This window comes from Danio rerio, chromosome 4, assembly GCF_052040795.2.
Source record: "Danio rerio strain M-AB ecotype USA chromosome 4, GRCz13ab, whole genome shotgun sequence".
Taxonomy (NCBI): domain Eukaryota; kingdom Metazoa; phylum Chordata; class Actinopteri; order Cypriniformes; family Danionidae; genus Danio; species Danio rerio.
The window spans coordinates 81,291,670-81,310,270 of record NC_141024.2 but is presented as its reverse complement, the minus strand read 5'-3'; the positions used below and the strand labels follow the sequence as shown (position 1 = coordinate 81,310,270).

Genomic DNA, 18,601 nt, shown 5'->3' with positions numbered 1-18,601 from the left:
GCTAGATATTCCAACAATGCAAGTGCACCGAAAGGGGATCAAAAGAACTGTCTTGGAATGCCATGTAGTAGAATGTCCTGGGATGCCGTTGATTTTTAAGGCAATGGGATTCGCAGGACTTTTCGTCAAATCCTCGCACAACGTTAATTCATGACATTTGACAGATCCTAGCCGAACGTCAAGCAACAACGTGATAGGAATGGGAGCATCTTAACATCATTGCTTCAGACTCAGGAAATGTTCTTGGAACTTCACACAGCCAGGCCTCCAGAGGAGCTGTAGCTTTTTTTGCCCCGGGGAAGCATGATCCACACGGAAGGGAATAAGAAATGCTGCCCAGTCATCTAAGCGCTTCCAAGTGCCAAAAGGTAGCACCTTGCCCCGTGTGAGGCTCGAACTCATAACCTGCAGATTAGGAGACTGACGCGCTGCCTACAGCGCCAACAAGGCAGACTGATGGACCTGGGCAAACTGTGAAATACCAGCTTCCATGTCACGGTGCTTCGGTGTGGATACTAGGAGACAGCCCGGGATAAACAGCGATGTAAGGATGACCAAGTGGTCTAAGGTGCTGCGTACAGGTTGCAATTTCTCCTGGAGGCGTGGGTTCGAATGCCACTTTCGACAAACCTAATCTTTGGCTATGAGTTCAGGCTCAAGTCTTTAACTCTCTGCCACCTTGTCAGAGTGATACAGTAACACTGACAAAGCACCGCATCAATCTCTTTGCGCCAAAGTTTATGCAGCCTAGCAGTGTCCCTGGCAGCCTTAATGGGCTCTTTAGACTGTAGGTTTTAAGGCGTTTGCGATCAAGGTATTGTCCACAAAAACTCGGAAAAGCATGTGAACAAAACAATGGACGAGGGCTTTAATGCAAGTGAACCAAAAGGGGATCAAAAGTACTGTCTTAGAATGCCATGTAGTGGAATGTCCTGGGATGCCGTTGATTTTTAAGGCAATGGTATTCGCAGGACTTTTCGTCAAATCCTCGCACAACGTTAATTCATGACATTTGACAGATCCACGCCGAACGTCAAGCGACAACGTGATAGGAAAGGGAGCATCTTACCATCATTGCTTCAGACTCAGGAAATGTTCTTGGAACTTCACACCGCCAGGCCTCCAGAGGAGCTGTAGCTTTTTTTGCCACGGGGAAGCATGATCCACACGGAGGGGAATAAAAAATGCTGCCCAGTCATCTAAGCGCTTCCAAGTGCAAAAAGGTAGCACCTTGCCCCATGTGAGGCTCGAACTCACGACCTTCAGATTATGAGACTGACGCACTGCCTACTGCTTCAACGAGGCAGACTGTTGAACCTCCGCAAACTGTGAAAGACCAGCTTCCATGTCACGGTGCTGCGCTGTGGCTCCTATGAGACAGCTTGGGTCAGGCAAGCATGTCAGGATGACCGAGCGGTCTAAGGTGCTGCATTCAGGTTGCAGACCCCCTTGAAGTGTGGGTTTGAATTACACTTCTCACAAACTTAATCTTTGGCAACACGTTCAGGCTCAAGTCTTTAACTCTCTGGCACCATGGCCGAGTGATACAGTAACACTGACGAAGCACCGCATCAATCTCGTTGCGCCAAAGTTTATGCAGCGTAGCAGTGTCCCTGGCAGCCTTAATGGGCTCTTTAGACTGTAGGTTTTAAGGCGTTTAGATCAAGGTATTGTCCACAAAAACTCAGAAAAGCATGTAAACAAAACAATGGACGAAGGCTTTAATGCAAGTGAACCAAAAAGGGATCAAAAGTACTGTCTTGGAATGCCATGTAGTAGAATGTCCTGGGATGCCGTTAATTTTTAAAGCAATGGGATTCGCAGGACTTTTCGTCAAATCCTCACACAACGTTAATTCATGACATTTGACAGATCCACGCCGAACGTCATGCGACAACATGTCAGGAATGGGAGCATCTTACCATCATTGCTTCAGACTCAAGAAATGTTCTTGGAACTTCACACCGCCAGGCCTCCAGAGGAGCTGTAGCTTTTTAGCCCCGGGGAAGCATGATCTACACGGAAGGGAATAAAAAATGCTGCCCAGTCATCTAAGCGCTTCCAAGTGCCAAAAGATAGCACCTTGCCCCGTGTGAGGCTCAAACTCACGACCTTCAGATTATGAGATTGACGCGCTGCCTACTGCGCCAACGAGGCAGACTGTTGGACCTGCGCAAACTGTGAAAGACCAGCTTCTATGTCACGATGCTGCGCTGTGGCTCCTATGAGACAGCTTGGGTCAGGCAAGCATGTCAGGATGGCCGAGTGGTCTAAGGTGCTGCATTCAGATTGCAGTCCCCCCTTGAAGTGTGGGTTTGAATTACACTTCTCACAAACTTAATCTTTGGCAACACGTTCAGGCTCGAGTCTTTAACTCTCTGGCACCATGGCCGAGAGATACAGTAACACTGACAAAGCACCGCATCAATCTCATTGCGCCAAAGTTTATGCAGCGTAACAGTGTCCCTGGCAGCCTTAATGGGCTCTTTAGACTGTAGGTTTTAAGGCATTTGCGATCAAGGTATTGTCCACAAAAACTCAGAAAAGCATGTAAACAAAACAATGGACGAAGGCTTTAATGCAAGTGAACCAAAAGGGGATCAAAAGTTCTGTCTTGGAATGCCATGTAGTAGAATGTCCTGGGATGCCGTTGATTTTTAAGGCAATGGGATTCGCAGGACTTTTCGTCAAATCCTCGCACAACATTAATTCATGACATTTGACAGATCCACGCCGAACGTCAAGCGACAACGTGATAGGAATGGGAGCATCTTACCATCATTGCTTCAGACTCAGGAAATGTTCTTGGAACTTCACACCGCCAGGCCTCCAGAGGAGCTGTAGCTTTTTAGCCCCGGGGAAGCATGATTCACACGGAAGGGAATAAAAAATGCTGCCCAGTCATCTAAGCGCTTCCAAGTGCCAAAAGGTAGCACCTTGCCCCGTGTGAGGCTCGAACTCACGACCTTCAGATTATGAGACTGACACGCTGCCTACTGCGCCAACGAGGCAGACTGATGGCCCTGGGCAAACTGTGAAACACCAGCTTCCATGTCACGGTGCTTCGGTGTGGATACTAGGAGACAACTCGGAATAAGTAGGGATGTCAGGATGGCCAAGCGGTCTAAGGCGCTGCATTAAGGTTGCAATTTCTCCTGGAGGCGTGGGTTCGAATGCCACTTCCGACAAACCTAATCTTTGGCTATGCGTTCAGGCTTAAGTCTTTAACTCTCTGCCACCTTGTCAGAGTGATACAGTAACACTGACAAAGCACCGCATCAATCTCATTGCGCCAAAGTTTATGCAGCGTAGCAGTGTCCCTGGCAGCCTTAATGGGCTCTTTAGACTGTAGGTTTTAAGGCGTTTAGATCAAGGTATTGTCCACAAAAACTCAGAAAAGCATGTAAACAAATCAATGGACGAAGGCTTTAATGCAAGTGAACCAAAAGGGGATCAAAAGTACTGTCTTGGAATGCCATGTAGTAGAATGTCCTGGGATGCCGTTGATTTTTAAAGCAATGGGATTCGCAGGACTTTTCGTCAAATCCTCGCACAACGTTAATTCATAACATTTGACAGATCCACGCCGAACGTCAAGCGACGTGATAGGAATGGGAGCATCTTACCATCATTGCTTCAGACTCAGGAAATGTTCTTGGAACTTCACACTGCCAGGCCTCCAGAGGAGCTGTAGCTTTTTAGCCCCGGGGAAGCATGATCCACACGGAAGGGAATAAAAAATGCTGCCCAGTCATCTAAGCGCTTCCAAGTGCCAAAAGGTAGCACCTTACCCCGTGTGAGGTTCAAACTCACGACCTTCAGATTATGAGACTGACACGCTGCCTACTGCGCCAACGAGGCAGACTGTTGGACCTGCGCAAACTGTGAAAGACCAGCTTCCATGTCACGGTGCTGCGCTGTGGCTCCTATGAGACAGCTTGGGTCAGGCAAGCATGTCAGGATGACCGAGCGGTCTAAGGTGCTGCATTCAGGTTGCAGTCCCCTTTAAAGTGTGGGTTTGAATTACACTTCTCACAAACTTAATCTTTGGCAACACGTTCAGGCTCAAGTCTTTAACTCTCTGGCACCATGGCCGAGTGATACAGTAACACTGACGAAGCACCGCATCAATCTTGTTGCGCCAAAGTTTATGCAGCGTAGCAGTGTCCCTGGCAGCCTTAATGGGCTCTTTAGACTGTAGGTTTTAAGGCGTTTGCGATCAAGGTATTGTCCACAAAAACTCAGAAAAGCATGTAAACAAAACAATGGACGAAGGCTTTAATGCAAGTGAACCAAAAGGGGATCAAAAGTACTGTCTTGGAATGCCATGTAGTAGAATGTCCTGGGATGCCGTTGATTTTTAAGGCAATGGGATTCGCAGGACTTTTCGTCAAATCCTCGCACAACGTTAATTCATGACATTTGACAGATCCACGCCGAACGTCAAGCGACAACGTGATAGGAATGGGAGCATCTTACCATCATTGCTTCAGACTCAGGAAATGTTCTTGGAACTTCACACCGCCAGGCCTCCAGAGGAGCTGTAGCTTTTTAGCCCCGGGGAAGCATGATCCACACGGAAGGGAATAAAAAATGCTGCCCAGTCATCTAAGCGCTTCCAAGTGCCAAAAGGTAACACCTTGCCCCGTGTGAGGCTCGAACTCATGACCTTCAGATTATGAGACTGACGCGCTGCCTACTGCGCCAACGAGGCAGACTGATGGCCCTGGGCAAACTGTGAAACACCAGCTTCCATGTCATGGTGCTTCGGTGTGGATACTAGGAGACAGCTCGGGATAAGTACGGATGTCAGGATGGCCAAGCGGTCTAAGGTGCTGCGTTAAGGTTGCAATTTCCCCTGGAGGCGTGGGTTCGAATGCCACTTCCGACAAACTTAATCTTTGGCTATGCGTTCAGGCTAAAGTCTTTAACTCTCTGCCACCTTGTCAGAGTGATACAGTAACACTGACAAAGCACCGCATCAATCTCGTTGCGCCAAAGTTTATGCAGCGTAGCAGTGTCCCTGGCAGCCTTAATGGGCTCTTTAGACTGTAGGTTTTAAGGCGTTTGCGATCAAGGTATTGTCCACAAAAACTCAGAAAAGCATGTAAACAAAACAATGGACGAAGGCTTTAATGCAAGTGAACCAAAAGGGGATCAAAAGTACTGTCTTGGAATGCCATGTAGTAGAATGTCCTGGGATGCCGTTGATTTTTAAGGCAATGGGATTCGCAGGACTTTTCGTCAAATCCTCGCACAACATTAATTCATGACATTTGACAGATCCACGCCGAACGTCAAGCAACAACGTGATAGGAATGGGAGCATCTTACCATCATTGCTTCAGACTCAGGAAATGTTCTTGGAACTTCACACTGCCAGGCCTCCAGAGGAGCTGTAGCTTTTTAGCCCCGGGGAAGCATGATCTACACGGAAGGGAATAAAAAATGCTGCCCAGTCATCTAAGCGCTTCCAAGTGCCAAAAGGTAACACCTTACCCCGTGTGAGGCTTGAACTCACGACCTTCAGATTATGAGACTGACACACTGCCTACTGCGTCAACAAGGCATACTTCTGGACCTGGGCAAACTGTGAAACAACAGCTTCCATGTCACGGTGCTTCGGTGTGGATGCTAGGAGACAGCTCGGGCTAAGCAGGGATGTCAGGATGGCCGAGCGGTCTAAGGTGCTGCATTTAAGCTGAGGAACAATTGTCCAACAAAGAAGGGGAAGAAGGGAAGAAAGGGGGGAAGAAAAAAAAAGAAGAAGAGGGGAAAAAAACGAAGAAAGGAAAGTGTGACTATTAAGCTTCCCTGCACCTGCTTTATGTCACGCATAGTGATACTGTTTTGAGTTAAAACAACGCAATTTGAATTACATTGATTTCTATTGCAGGTGCTCACCAAGACCGGGGTTCGAATCCAGCTAAAGACGCTTTATTGTTATTGGTTTATTATTACTCAATAAACTGTTTGAATGTGTAATGCTCCAAGGTAAATAAAATATGCCTAAGCACTTTATTCTTGTGTTTTTTGACATTCTTTAATGAAAATTAAAGCATACCAACTTGAATGAATCATTATTTAGTAGTTGTTGTAGCATTGTTAGGCTTATGGTTATTTTTGTTCTGTATTTTGATGTACAAATGATCTATAGAAATGTCATAGAGTATATAGTGTACACACACACACATATATACATATATATATATATATATATATATATGTGTGTGTGTGTGTGTGTGTGTGTGTGTGTGTGTGTGTATATAGTGTGCATAGTGTATATGGAATTAAAAGTCAAGTAGTCAGTTATTTATATATGCATTATTTATCTAACAATTGTCAACAGAACATTAATGAATATAGAGTAGAAAATGTAAAAATAATAAATTAGTTATTAATAATACAGTATTAACAATATGAATAAACAATGTTAATAAAAAGTTAAATACAAACAGAAACCGACACAAAGTGGACTTAAAAGTCAAGGATCAGTCATTTATTAATGCAATATTTATTTAACAATGGTAAACAAAACAGTAATGAACATGGAAATAAAAATCTAAAAAATTAAATGTTAAATATTAACAGAATAAATACAAAATTAACAAATTAAATAAAATGTTAAATAAATTTAGAAACCAAAACAATAAGTGAAATAGAATAAATTTAACTATTATGGTTGTAACCTGTATACACTTTATACATACACACACACACATATAAATGATAAATAAGTTAAATAAAATGTCAACAAAATAAATAAACTATTTAAATAAAAAGTGCAATAAAACAGAATCAAACAAGGCAATTGAAGAACTATTATGGTTATAAAGTGTATAAACTATAGACATACACATAAATAATAAACAGTTAAATAAAATGTTAACAAAATAAATTATTTTTATAAAATGTGAAATAAAATAGAAACCAACAAGTGAAATAGTATAAATTGAAGAACTATTATGGTAGTAAACTTTATACACTCTGTACACACACACACACACACACACACACACACACACACACACACACACACACACACATGTACACACTCTCACTAACACACTCACTCTTGTACATGCTCTCTCTCACATACACCTACATTCTATCTCATTTCAATCAGAATGACTTTTTTAGCATAATTGGAAATGATACAATGTTGCCAACACAAACACATAGACATCTCACAGACACATGTACATGCTCTCACTTACAAATATAAGCCCTCTCTCTCACACACACACACACACTTCTACATGCTCTCTCATGAACATGTACTGGCTCTCTCTCTTACACACACTACTACATGCTGTCTTTCACTCACACACACACACACATATGTGTTATACACATATGTGTTATACACACAAAAGATATATAATGATACTTATGATACTTATTTATATAATTTTATGTGCTCATTAGGCTTACGATAGGTGGTTGCATTATTATTTGGTCATGAAGGTATTAATTGTTTTAAATAGTTTTTTAGCTAATAATGTTTGTGATGTCATACATGCTACAAAAGGCTTTTTAAGCTGACAAGACGTGGAGCAACCATGACCAGAGCGTTTCAGAGAGAAGGTGTCTCTCAAAATGCAGTGGCCCAGCTCGCTGCAATTGCAGAGCTGTACTTTGCTAACAGGGACCAATTTAACAGAATCAGCTTCACACCAGGAAAATTAACAGAGTTTGCTCAAAAGGGTTGAGAGCTCATTTTTGGAGACTTTTGCATAAAGGTTGTATCAATGAAAAGGAAGAGTTCACTTTTGTCTTTTTATCTGAATAAGTGATTAGAGTAGATTTGCTGTCTCACTTATTGTTAAGGCCATATTTATTGTATGTTTCTTTGTTCAATAATGCTCCTGTTTACTGTTGCTAAAATGTAGAAGCAAAAACCTACAGCACAATAAGCTTAGCTTATACAGTTGAAGTCAGAATTATTAGCCCCCTTTTGATTTTTTTTCCCTTTTTTAAATATTTCCCAAATGATGTTTAACAGAGCAAGGAAATTTTCACAGCATGTCTGATAATATTTTTTCTTCTGGAGAAAGTATTATTTGTTTTATTATGGCAAGAATAAAAGCAGGTTAAAAAAATTTTAAAGCCATTTTTGGGACAAAATTATTAGCCTCTTTAAGCTATTTTTTCGATAGTCTTCAGAACAAACCATCATTATACAATAACTTGCCTAATTACCCTAACCTGCCTAGTTCACCCTATTAACTTAGTTAAGCCTTTAAATGTCACTTTAAGCTGTATAGAAGTGTCTTGAAGAGTATCAAGTAAAATATTATTTACTGTCATTATGGCAAAGATAAAATAAATAAGTTATTAGAAATGGGTTTTTAAAACTATTATGCTTGGAAATGTGCTGAAACAATCTCCCCTCCATTACACAGAAATTGGGGGAAAAAATAAACAGGGGCGCTAATAATACAGGGGGGCTAATAATTCTGACTTCAACTGTAATGCCAAAGGGAAAAAAAATATTGACATCGGATGAAAATTTTTTAAATTCCGACTAAATTAATTAATTTTCTTTTCAGCTTAATCCCTTTATTAATCTGGGGTTGCCACAATGGAATGAACCACCAGCTTATCCAGCAACATCCATGTTTTACACAGCAGATGCCCTTCCAGCTGCAATGCATCACTGGGAAACATCCAAGCACACACATATTTGAGCCTACTCAATTTACCTGTACCACATGTCTTTGGACTTGTGGAGGGAACCGGAGCACCCAGAGGACACCCACGCGAACACAGGGAGAACATGCAAACTCCACACAGAAATCCCACCTGACCTAGCTGAGGCTCGAACCAACGACCTTCTTACTGTGAGGTGAACATTCTACCCTCTGCGGCACCACATTGCTCGCCATTTGAATTGTTTTTCTAAAATTAGTTTTTTTTTCAGCCTACTGTTTGAAAGACAATGAAAAAAATATTTGCCACAAAAAAAGTTTAATTGCAGAACTGAGACTTAAAAAAATATTCATTTAAAAAAAAAATGTATATGGTGGCTGCATGGTGGTGCAGTGGGTAGCATGTTTGCCTCACAGCAAGGAGGTCACTAGTTTGAGCCTCGGCTGGGTCAGTTGGTGTTTCTGTGCTGATTATCTCCCGATGTTTGTGTGGGTTTCCTCTGGGTGCTCTGGTTTCCCTGACAAGTCCAAAAACGTGGTACAGGGGAATTGGGTAGGCTAATTTGTATGTAGTGTATGAGTGTGTGAATGAGTATATATGGTTGTTTTCCAGTGATGGGTTGCAGCTGGAAGGGCATCTGCTGCATAAAACATATGCTGAATATGTTGGTAGTTCATTCTGCTTTGGCGACCCCTGATTAATAAAGGGACTAAGCTGAAAAAAATGAATGAATATATGTTATATGGAAATTAAAGGTTTTGCATCTGAACTCTTCAAATGTAACAATTGTTTTTAGTTGTCCTGAAGTAAATGTTTTCCTCAGCTTAATTATCTGGGCTGTTTATTTTGTTTTTTGACAGCAATACATTAAAAGCAGTTGGACGAACTAATGACTCTGGTATTTATTTTTATGTTCTTGTATGTGTGGTGCTGTTGTGTGTCTTCAAATACTTGCATCAGTGTTGCTACTACCTGTCTGTTGACTATCTGCTGAACATTTACAGAATAGTAACCATGCTGTCTGTGATGTTGGCTCCTTACAGTCATTCACCAGCATTTCTTAATTTTTCACTTCATATTGATGGGCCTAGTGTGACAACAGATGAGCAGATAAATGTAACTTGAAGTAAACTAACTGTCTACTGAAAGTTGGGTTAAATGTAACGAATAGTTGGTTGAAGACTTTTGCAAATGCATGCCTGAAATTTTAACCTAACCCTAACTTTATATTTGTTTAAAGTTAATTTTAAATTATGTTGTGTTGCTTCTTATAGGCATCTGAATGTTTACTAAGTCTATTGATAATCTGATTAACAACTACATGCAGACAATGACAACAAAAAAATCTTGATGGTAAATTTTCTGAAAACTTCTTTAAGATTTGTTGCATATCTACTAATACACTGTAATACACTACAACCTAATTTGGTAGCATGTAACTTATCAAAAGTTTAATAAATGTTTAGGATTTGTTGCATATCTACTAATACTCTGTTGAACATCTGTTGAAGATTTGTTACATATCTACTGATAGATTGTTGACCATCTAGAACTTATTTTGGTAACACAACTTACTAAAAGTTTAATAAATGTTTACGTGTTGTAAAAATTGTAATGATTGCCTAAGAACATTTAAAAGACAATCTACAGATACTACCCAGATGAGAGTAAACAGATAAGAACTTGAAAAGTAACTTATGGTCAACAGACTATCTAAAGGGGGACCATCAAAATAAAGTGTTACCATTAAGAGAAGATTGTATCCTGGCACAAACATAGAAGATGGAACAAGGTTTGTAAAAAACAGATTTCCAGAAGAGATGGTCTTCTTACCATACAGTACCAAAATCGAGACGGCTGAAGGGCCACAGCACTTTAGAGTCATGCACACCAATCAGGTAAAAACCTGTCGACTACGCATGAGCTCAGACCATGTGATGAAGGAATGCCCAGAATTCAGGTGCTTCAAATGTGACGAAAGGGGACATTTCGCTAGGACCTGTACAGCTGTGTTGGGCCCGGATTGTAAATTGGCCCTAATACCTGCAGGGAGCTTGTCACGCTGAGTTGGCTTTGTCCGCTTGATTGACAAACGCGTACACCTTGTTTTATCCTTGCACGCCTAACTTCGCTGGAGAAAGCGCTTGTGGGGTTTCTGTAGTGTAGTGGTCATCACGTTCGCCTAACACGCGAAAGGTCCTCGGTTCGAAACCGAGCAGAAACAGTGCTCTTCTTTTGGCGAGAAAATAATAGCATCCACTGCCGCACCAGCAATGATCGTCAACAGGCACCCAATCAAAAAGGGTTATCTGCTAGTTGTACTTCTGAAGGTTTCCATAGTGTAGTGGTTATCATGTTCGCCTTACACGTGAAAGGTCCCCAGTTCGAAACTGGGTGGAAGCAACCTCTGTCTTTTACGACAATTGTCAAATCAGGCTTCTGTTGAGTATTGATGTTCACTGAAAACATTCTTTCTGCAGAGCGTTGTGAGGCTAGAAGTTTGAATTCAACTCAGTGTTTACCTCCCCTCGCGGTGTCGCAAACTTGCGTAGAATCTGATTTCTTTTAGCTTTGTGTTATGCATGAGCAGGTGGCCAGTGCGTTTGCTGGCCCTCCACGATGCGGACCGTACAAGACAGCTCTATAAAAAAAGACTACAAATACTTGAAGCACCACTGGCCTATTGGTTTCCGTAGTGTAGTGTTTATCATGTTTGCATTACACGCTAAAGGTCTCCTGTTTGAAACTGGGCCGAAGCATACAATTAGTGGACACTTTTGTTCAAAGCGACATACAATAGTGGAGGTATTTAGCGATTCAACAAGACGAGGCAATGCATACGAAAAAGGGCTATATATTCCAAGTAATTTGTTTGTGCTCAGGGAATTTAGTGCTGGAGTAGGAGTGTCGTTTTCTTTAGAGAGAGGGATATTCACCGGGGTTCATGTGTACTCTGAAGAGATGGGTGTTAGCTGTCGTTTGAAGGAGACCAGTGTATCCGTAATCCGAGTGGGAATGGCAAAGTGATTCCACCAGCGTAGAACATTGAATGAAAACATTGTGGAAAGTGACTTTCAGTCTCTCTGCGATGGCACCACAAGACAGTGCTCTCACCCTAACCGGAGGCTCCTGTGGTTATCACGATGGCTTTACAAGCGGAGGGTCTCCTGTTAGAAACTGAGCGGAAACATTCAGATTTGCCTTTACGCACATTCTCAATTGGCTCTCTGCTCACTGGTTGATGCACGATACAAGGTCGTGGATCTGTCAAATGTCATGACTTGACGTTGTACGAGGATTTGACGAAAAAATGCCCTGCAAACCTTAAAAATCAACACCATCCCAGGACAATTCTTTTGATCCCCTTTCGGTGCACTTGCATTAAAGCCCGCGTGATGCGGCGCTTTGTCAGTGTTACTGTATCATTCGGACATGGTGGCAGGGAGTTAAAGACTTCAGCGAGAGCACATAGCTACAGGCTCGGTTTGTCAGAAGTGGGATTCGAACCCACGCCTCCAGGGGAGACTGCGACCTGAACGCAGCACCTTAGACCGCTCGGCCATCCTGACATGCGAGTTTGGCAGGAGCTGTCTCCTGGGAGCCACACCGCAGTACCGTGACATGGAATCTGGTGTTTCACAGCTTGCCCAGCTCCGGCTGTCCACCTCATTGGCGCAGCAGGCAGCTAAGCTGTGCTCGGCTCCTGGGGCTGTGCCTAGTTTCAATAGCCAACACTAGACAGCTGTCATTGCTTACGACCACACCACCCTGAGGGCGCTATAGAGCAAACAGGAAGTGAGTTGGCAGCAGTGAGGAGAGAAAGGCTCTCCCCATTTTGCTTGTCTACCTTTTTGTTTATTGACCTTGAGTGGTTTGTTTGTTTGTTTTATTTTTGTCTTTAAAAACCACCTAACAGCAGCATTTTGCTGACTGAAGGGTGGTTATGTTGTGTTTTTTATTTTTAATCATGGACAGATTACCCGGCAACGACACGGAAATGGAGGGACTTGCACGAAAGGATAAAGAAAATGGGCTGGATAATAGACGAAGAGATAAAAAAAAATGGACTTGACAGCAGACAAAGAGATAAATAAAATGAAGAGCCCGGCCAACGAAGAGGTGAAAAAGGTAAGGATAAGCAAGAGATACAAAGAAGAGTGTGCACAAAGGAAGCAACGGTAACTGTAGAAGTAGAAAATGTAAAAGATGCAAGAAGGTTTGATATAATCAAAGCAGTCACGGAGCTGATTGGAGAAGGAAGAATTCTGGCGGTGAGACCCAAACAAACAAGGGAGTATGAAGTAACAATGGAGACTGAAGATGACACCGAAATTTTAATAGACAATGGATTGACAATTAAAGGAGTGAAATCTGAAGTACGGAGGTTACAAAACAGAGACTATGTTGTTTCGTTCAAGCATCTGCCTGTTTACCTAGCTGATGAATAAATTTTAAGCAAGCTAGAGGGATGGGGAGTTTTCCCCATGTCTAAAACTAAAAGAAGACTGTATCCAGGCACAAGCATAGAAGATGGAACAAGGTTTGTAAAAAACAGATTTCCAGAAGAGACGGTCTCCCTACCATACAGTACCAAAATCGAGACGGCTGAAGGGGCACAGCACTTAAGAGTCATGCACACCAATCAGGTAAAAACCTGTCGACTACGCATGAGCTCAGACCATGTGATGAAGGAATGCCCAGAATTCAGGTGCTTCAAATGTGACGAAAGGGGACATTTCGCTAGGACCTGTACAGCTGTGTTGGGCCCGGATTGTAAATTGGCCCTAATACCTGCAGGGAGCTTGTCACGCTGAGTTGGCTTTGTCCGCTTGATAGACAAACGCGTACACCTTGTTTTATCCTTGCACGCCTAACTTCGCTGGTGAAAGCCCTTGTGGGGTTTCTGTAGTGTAGTGGTCATCACGTTCGCCTAACACGCGAAAGGTCCTCGGTTCGAAACCGAGCAGAAACAGTGCTCTTCTTTTGGCGAGAAAATAATAGCATCCACTGCCGCACCAGCAATGATCGTCAACAGGCATCCAATCAAAAAGGGTTATCTGCTAGTTGTATTTCTGAAGGTTTCCATAGTGTAGTGGTTATCACGTTTGCCTTACACGCGAAAGGTCCCCAGTTCGAAACTGGGTGGAAACAACCTCTGGCTTTTACGACAATTGTCAAATCAGGCTTCTGTTGAGTACTGACGTTCACTGAAAACATTCTTTCTGCAGAGCGTTGTGAGGCTAGAAGTTTGAATTCAACTCAGTGTTTACCTCCCCTCGCGGTGTCGCAAACTTGCGTAGAATCTGATTTCTTTTAGCTTTGTGTTGTGCATGAGCAGGTGGCCAGTGCGTTTGCTGGCCCTCCACGATGCGGACCGTACAAGACAGCTCTATAAAAAAAGACTATAAATACTTGAAGCACCACTGGCCTATTGGTTTCCGTAGTGTAGTGTTTATCATGTTTGCATTACACGCTAAAGGTCTCCTGTTCGAAACTGGGCCGAAGCATACAATTAGTGGACACTTTTGTTCAAAGCGACATACAATAGTGGAGGTATTTAGCGATTCAACAAGACGAGGCAATGCATACGAAAAAGGGCTATATATTCCAAGTAATTTGTTTGTGCTCAGGGAATTTAGTGCTGGAGTAGGAGTGTCGTTTTCTTTAGAGAGAGGGATATTCACCGGGGTTCGGGTGTACTCTGAAGAGATGGGTGTTAGCTGTCGTTTGAAGGAGACCAGTGTATCCGTAATCCGAGTGGGAATGGCAACGTGATTCCACCAGCGTAGAACATTGAATGAAAACATTGTGGAAAGTGACTTTCAGTCTCTCTGCGATGGCACCACAAGACAGTGCTCTCACCCTAACCGGAGGCTCCTGTGGTTATCACGATGGCTTTACAAGCGGAGGGTCTCCTGTTAGAAACTGAGCGGAAACATTCAGATTTGCTTTTACGCGCATTCTCAATTGGCTCTCTGCTCACTGGATGATGCACGATACAAGGTCGTGGATCTGTCAAATGTCATGACTTGACGTTGTACGAGGATTTGACGAAAAAATGCCCTGCAAACCTTAAAAATCAACACCATCCCAGGACAATTCTTTTGATCCCCTTTCGGTGCACTTGCATTAAAGCCTGCGTGATGCTGCGCTTTGTCAGTGTTACTGTATCATTCGGACATGGTGGCAGGGAGTTAAAGACTTCAGCCAGAGCGCATCGCCACAGGCTCGGTTTGTCAGAAGTGGGATTCGAACCCACAGCTCCAGGGGAGACTGCGACCTGAACGCAGCGCCTAAGACCGCTCGGCCATCCTGACATGCAAGTTTGGCAGGAGCTGTCTCCTGGGAGCCACACCGCACTACCGTGACATGGAATCTGGTGTTTCACAGCTTGCCCAGCTCCAGCTGTCCACCTCATTGGCGCAGCAGGCAGCTAAGCTGTGCTCGGCTCCTGGGGCTGTGCCTAGTTTCAATAGCCAACACTTGACAGCTGTCATTGCTTACGACCACACCACCCTGAGGGCGCTATAGAGCAAACAGGAAGTGAGTTGGCAGCAGTGAGGAGAGAAAGGCTCTCCCCATTTTGCTTGTCTACCTTTTTGTTTATTGACCTTGAGTGGTTTGTTTGTTTGTTTTATTTTTGTCTTTAAAAACCACCTAACAGCAGCATTTTGCTGACTGAAGGGTGGTTATGTTGTGTTTTTTATTTTTAATCATGGACAGATTACCCGGCAATGACACGGAAATGGAGGGACTTGCACGAAAGGATAAAGAAAATGGGCTGGATAATAGACGAAGAGATAAAAAAATGGACTTGACAGCAGACAAAGAGATAAATAAAATGAAGAGCCCGGCCAACGAAGAGGTGAAAAAGGTAAGGATAAGCAAGAGATACAAAGAAGAGTGTGCACAAAGGAAGCAACAGTAACTGTAGAAGTAGAAAATGTAAAAGATGCAAGAAGGTTTGATATAATCAAAGCAGTCACAGAGCTGATTGGAGAAGGAAGAATTCTGGCGGTGAGACCCAAACAAACAAGGGAGTATGAAGTAACAATGGAGACTTAAGATGACACCGAAATTTTAATAGACAATGGAATGACAATTAAAGGAGTGAAATCTGAAGTACGGAGGTTACAAAACAGAGACTATGTTGTTTCGTTCAAGCATCTGCCTGTTTACCTAGCTGATGAAGAAATTTTAAGCAAGCTAGAGGGATGGGGAGTTTTCCCCTTGTCTAAAACTAAAAGAAGTCTGTATCCAGGCACAAGCATAGAAGATGGAACAAGGTTTGCAAAAATCAGATTTCCAGAAGAGACGGTCTCCCTACCATACAGTACCAAAATCGAGACGGCTGAAGGGGCACAGCACTTTAGAGTCATGCACACCAATCAGGTAAAAACCTGTCGACTACGCATGAGCTCAGACCATGTGATGAAGGAATGCCCAGAATTCAGGTGCTTCAAATGTGACGAAAGGGGACATTTCGCTAGGACCTGTACAGCTGTGTTGGGCCCGGATTGTAAATTGGCCCTAATACCTGCAGGGAGCTTGTCACGCTGAGTTGGCTTTGTCCGCTTGATTGACAAACGCGTACACCTTGTTTTATCCTTGCACGCCTAACTTCGCTGGAGAAAGCGCTTGTGGGGTTTCTGTAGTGTAGTGGTCATCACGTTCGCCTAACACGCGAAAGGTCCTCGGTTCGAAACCGAGCAGAAACAGTGCTCTTCTTTTGGCGAGAAAATAATAGCATCCACTGCCTCACCAGCAATGATCGTCAACAGGCACCCAATCAAAAAGGGTTATCTGCTAGTTGTACTTTTGAAGGTTTCCATAGTGTAGTGGTTATCACGTTCGCCTTACACGCGAAAGGTCCCCAGTTCGAAACTGGGTGGAAACAACCTCTGTCTTTTACGACAATTGTCAAATCAGGCTTCTGTTGAGTACTGACGTTCACTGAAAACATTCTTTCTGCAGAGCGTTGTGAGGCTAGAAGTTTGAATTCAACTCAGTGTTTACCTCCCCTCGCGGTGTCGCAAACTTGCGTAGAATCTGATTTCTTTTAGCTTTGTGTTATGCATGAGCAGGTGGCCAGTGCGTTTGCTGGCCCTCCACGATGCGGACCGTACAAGACAGCTCTATAAAAAAAGACTATAAATACTTGAAGCACCACTGGCCTGGATGCACGATACAAGGTCGTGGATCTGTCAAATGTCATGACTTGACGTTGTACGAGGATTTGACGAAAAAATGCCCTGCAAACCTTAAAAATCAACACCATCCCAGGACAATTCTTTTGATCCCCTTTCGGTGCACTTGCATTAAAGCCCGCGTGATGCGGCGCTTTGTCAGTGTTACTGTATCATTCGGACATGGTGGCAGGGAGTTAAAGACTTCAGCCTGAGCGCATCGCCGCAGGCTCGGTTTGTCAGAAGTGGGATTCGAACCCACGCCTCCAGGGGAGACTGCGACCTGAACGCCAGCTGCCGAAGGATAGTCCGACAATATTTCACAAATGTTGAAGATGAGAGCCAATCGGAGCGATACGCTCTAACATTGTAGCCAATCACGTTGCAGCGCTTCAACATTTGCATCCAATCGCTGACCGGAATTCTCAACATTTGACCAATCAGAGTCGAGACAATGTTGAAGCCGGGGGGTAGGAACTGTTCCAAGAATCACCGCTTGGTGTGCAGTCAAACAGGTTAGTCAGATGTCAATCAATTTACTGAACTGAGCCGAAGGTACACGAAGGAATGACACGGTCCTCTGGAGGCGGGTCAGAGGTAAAAAAAAAGTTCATTGACCATCAGTGATATTCAACGAACAGCATCATTCGACAGAGCACAGCATCGTTTTGCTTGCAGTAAAGGATTTTTTCCGATAGTGATTTCTTAAAAAAGGTAGGAAAAACTACACAATTGCACGAATTAATGTTTTAGTGTGTTGTATTTCAAATTTGGATACTTTAATTCAAAACCGTTTAATTTATAGGAGAAAAATGTCTGAAAAATCTCATAAAGCCATGTCAGACGCTCACTGGATTTCACGTCTGAAAAAGTTTGCCAGCACAGGAGTTTGGCCATCAAATGAGGGCAACAGGCCAGCTCCTCAACAAAAAAAGTGGCATGAGATTTATCAAAGGGTGTGTATTTCATTTACATGATATAATGTTTGCTCAAATTTGCTTAACAGAGTAACGTTAACTTGTTAGGCTTCAGTACATTCAGTACAGTATCTGTGTAAAACATGTCATACTTGTTTTTAAATATTAAAGTGTTTTAAATTGCATGTATTTTGAGATTTACTTTGAATAATTTAGTAAGTTTGACCATTTATGAGAGAGATCTGAAAAGGTGGGGGAAGGGATTATGAGTGTACAGTATACAGCATGTGGTTTTAAGGCCTGAAATGTTCCTGTCCAGTTCCTTTGATTCTTCTTTTCGTTTTTGGAGATACAAACTGTACGATTACATATTAGACAAATATTAAACACATTCTAGAAACAGTGGTAAATTAATTTATAGAGCTATTGTGTGCTTTATTAAGGGAGTCATTGAGTAAAAATTCTTGTTTAGTTATAAAAGTTTTTTGTATTGTGTAAAATTATTTATTATATTTTTCATGATTTTTTCAGATTGAGAAATGCCCATTGCAATCTCGTGGGCAGAGGACCTTGCTTGAAGGTGTGCTGAAATGCACATGTGGTTTTCACACTCAAAAGGTACATTTTTGAATCAATATGTGTTTATTTTTATTTACTAGAATGCCTTTCCTTTTTTATGATTATATGTATTTTTGTGATTATTTTCAGCATAGTACTGCTTCTGCTGCTCCAGCACAAACGGTGCAACAACCTGCCCCTACTGTACCTGCTGAGGAGGTGATGGAGACGAGACAACTTGAGGCCCAGCCCCAGCCCCCGTCTACTCCATCAGTGGCATCAAAGATTT

The 18,601-nt window shown here is 42.8% G+C and overlaps 9 non-coding genes across 9 annotated transcripts; 6 read left to right on the top strand and 3 right to left on the bottom strand.

The window, feature by feature from the left end:
- Window positions 1-2,938: 2,938 nt before the first annotated feature.
- Window positions 2,939-3,011, bottom strand: trnam-cau (transfer RNA methionine (anticodon CAU)). Its single transcript has one exon. It is a non-coding gene; the product is annotated as a tRNA-Met (tRNA).
- Window positions 3,012-4,641: 1,630 nt separating this feature from the next.
- On the bottom strand, window positions 4,642-4,714 carry trnam-cau (transfer RNA methionine (anticodon CAU)). The gene has a single exon. It is a non-coding gene; the product is annotated as a tRNA-Met (tRNA).
- Window positions 4,715-10,802: 6,088 nt separating this feature from the next.
- Window positions 10,803-10,875, top strand: trnav-aac (transfer RNA valine (anticodon AAC)). Its single transcript has one exon. It is a non-coding gene; the product is annotated as a tRNA-Val (tRNA).
- A 106-nt stretch (window positions 10,876-10,981) lies between these two features.
- Window positions 10,982-11,054, top strand: trnav-uac (transfer RNA valine (anticodon UAC)). The gene has a single exon. It is a non-coding gene; the product is annotated as a tRNA-Val (tRNA).
- A 1,083-nt stretch (window positions 11,055-12,137) lies between these two features.
- Window positions 12,138-12,220, bottom strand: trnal-cag (transfer RNA leucine (anticodon CAG)). Its single transcript has one exon. It is a non-coding gene; the product is annotated as a tRNA-Leu (tRNA).
- A 1,330-nt stretch (window positions 12,221-13,550) lies between these two features.
- Window positions 13,551-13,623, top strand: trnav-aac (transfer RNA valine (anticodon AAC)). Its single transcript has one exon. It is a non-coding gene; the product is annotated as a tRNA-Val (tRNA).
- A 106-nt stretch (window positions 13,624-13,729) lies between these two features.
- On the top strand, window positions 13,730-13,802 carry trnav-uac (transfer RNA valine (anticodon UAC)). The gene has a single exon. It is a non-coding gene; the product is annotated as a tRNA-Val (tRNA).
- A 2,494-nt stretch (window positions 13,803-16,296) lies between these two features.
- Window positions 16,297-16,369, top strand: trnav-aac (transfer RNA valine (anticodon AAC)). Its single transcript has one exon. It is a non-coding gene; the product is annotated as a tRNA-Val (tRNA).
- A 106-nt stretch (window positions 16,370-16,475) lies between these two features.
- trnav-uac (transfer RNA valine (anticodon UAC)) lies at window positions 16,476-16,548 on the top strand. The gene has a single exon. It is a non-coding gene; the product is annotated as a tRNA-Val (tRNA).
- Window positions 16,549-18,601: the final 2,053 nt, after the last annotated feature.